We start from the raw sequence: 2,881 nt of genomic DNA on the forward strand, positions 1-2,881 counted from the left end.
AACACTGCAGGGAAGGGTCCAGCCACAGCTTCTCTGGGCAGCCTGTGCCAGCGCCTCAGCACCCTCATCATACCCAATCTCTTTTTGCATAGGATTGTTTCTTTGGGAAGATGTATATGTTCTTGCTGAACAGAAGTACAGTAGAAGGGATGTATGTGTTATATTTTTGCTGAACAGAAAGATGCACATCTCTAAGAAAAGTTGCTTGCTCAGAAATAACCATTCTCATCAGTCACAACTGGGATGAGCCAGATCAGCCCTCATACTAATGGCATGACCTTTGTCTCAGGTTTCACCAGAAGTTGTTGTGAAATTTTATGTGATACATAAAATTGGTTGTCATGACTTTCTCTAGGGTCACACGGGCTAAGGCAAGAGGTTGTATAGTGTGGTCATGCTTAGGCCTGATGTTACAGAAAGCTCTTCATAGAGATCTCCTAGGAGTTTGTCTTTCTTCTGGAGGGTGGAGACAGGGAACTAAAATATCCTGGGTTTGGAGTACAAAGAATGTTGTATTAAATTCCCTACAATAGAGGTAAAGATACAGGGCAGGATACAGGGAAACCCCAAACTATGGGATTTCACAGTTTGTCTCTGGTACTTCTCTTGCATCCTCGTGCTTATCTTCTACCTGGCCCGAGTTCACTGTGTCACACTCAGACCTTCATGAGGTCAAATCACCCTCTTCAGAAGCTGTACTTGTGCTTTCTCCTTCCAGAGAAAACTGTTGCTTCCCTACACTAGGAAAGCCATAACTTTGTAGTCAAACTCTTTCTGTAGCAGTTGACAAAACAAGTGGCAACTACAAGTTTTTACTTCTTTTCCTTTGTTTCTTATACATCATATTTTTTAACATTGCAGGGGTCTGAGGGTAGAGATGACCAGCACATGCCATTTAATGATACTCTTTCAAATGTCTTAAGGCTTTATCACTGCTTTCCCTCAAAATATTTCCCCCGTACTTTCATAGTTTAGCAGGATAAGTTTGCATGTCTCGCAGACTTTTGTTTACAGCTTCTTTAACACCTTTGCTGACAGTTTAAGCCAAGCACGCTGGCATACCTTCAATTCTGCTACCGACGCAGTAATACCTTTCAATTGCCTGAACAAGAATCACCGGAGGGCATCTGTCTGAGTCTGAATTATGTTGGAAAACCATCTGGCATGTTGTGGGATAGTCCTAATAATAACAATGAACTCTTTATCAGGAGTTGAGTCATGGTGCTTTGTTTCCTTTTTAATTCTCTCTTAGTTGCATATATGTATTCCATATAGCCGAGGGGTTAATACCGCATGCAGGTACTGTACAAGACCATTGTGCTGACAGCTCTCATTTGGACTCATTTATCATTCAAAATCTGGCTATAAGAAATGCATTTAAATAATAAAAATAATTACTAAGATGAAAGATGTAGATCAGTGTTAATTGCATCCTAAACCTGTTTCCTTCTTCTTCCTGGGGAGGGAAGGAGGAGAGGAGTAAATGGGGATGGCAGTCACAGGAGTAAGGTACGTTCCCTGAAGGTGCTTTTAAACTGTTAAAGGGTCTCTTTTTGCACTTAACACAGACATCCATCAGCAGGGATGATGTGAGCTGCCTGGACCTGAAACATGGGAAGAGAAATGCTTCAGGAGCTATTTGGTCTTCACTGGTTCCTCACAGGATCATCTGCACTCGGTTTCTTTCCTGTAGGAAGAGCCCAGAGTATTTTGTGAACCTGAGTATATTTTATTTCCTAGAACCAAAATGAGGTTCAGAGATCACGTTGTTAATTTGCATGTTTATTAAGTTGTATTGAACCAGACCTTCAGCTAGCAGTGACTGGTGCAGCTCTAGTGATTTTTAACCCTTGTTGAAATGTGTCTGAACTTCCCTCAGATGTTTGCTGGGAGCCCTGAACCCAGCAGTTTTATCTGATCACTGTGCCCTTGCCATCCCTCAGGTTTGCTCTGTGTTGCCTTACTGGTGAAACGCAGCTGTTGGGAGTATGTCCCTGTGAGAACAGAGCATCCTTGCTGTGGTCCTCAGCGTTTTAGGCTGATACTGGAAGTACCCCAGTCATGCTGCCAGAAGTATTGTATGAGACAGGTTTAACTTTACATTGGCAAAAGCTGGGGTAATGTAGAGAAGCTGTGACAGAAGCAGGAATAAATGGTTTGCTGAAGATGATGCAGGAGGGCTGGTGGTAAAGCATGAAGGCAGCTCTGGTCTCCTTGCTTGGAGTTGTGCATCAGGCCCGGGATATTCTCCCGCGCATGAAACTATATGGTTTGAGCATCTTTCCTTTTGCACTGGTAGCAGAGAAGAGCTCGAGAGTGACTAAACCACTGAAGCTAATGAACTTCTCATGTGCAAACAGGGACATCAGGTTAATTAGTTTGCTAAGCAGCAGAGCTGGAGCTGTGCAACTGCCTGACAATGATAAGAGAAGGGAGCTGCAAGCCAGCGGCCTTTTGGTTGTCTACTCCTTCATTCCATCTCAGCTCCCTATAAATGATGGATGAGGAGAACAGAGGCAGTGAGCCAAACATGTGCAACCTATGCACACTGTGCAGAGCTGCATAATCCAAGCAGTATTGTTCCCTGTGTGTGCAGGCGGCACTTCCCAGAAGCTCGCACTGCTGTTGCTGGGGGAGGCTCGCCAGTGCTTTCTGCCGGAGCTGGTGCGGGGAGCTTTGGAAAATCCACTTCTCAAATGCAAATGCTTTCCTTCATTAAAACCCACTTGAAGCCAAGTGTGATCAACAAACACAAAACACTGTCACAGCTCGGACATGCTGTGGATTATGGTTCTCCTTTATTTCACTTGCATAAAGCAGTTTGCCCCTTCGCCTGCCAAAGTGAAATTAATTAACAATTTCATAAAAAATCTTTGGTCTG

Source organism: Nestor notabilis, unplaced genomic scaffold (genome assembly GCF_000696875.1).
Source record: "Nestor notabilis isolate BGI_N333 unplaced genomic scaffold, ASM69687v1 scaffold5579, whole genome shotgun sequence".
Lineage (NCBI taxonomy): Eukaryota > Metazoa > Chordata > Aves > Psittaciformes > Psittacidae > Nestor > Nestor notabilis.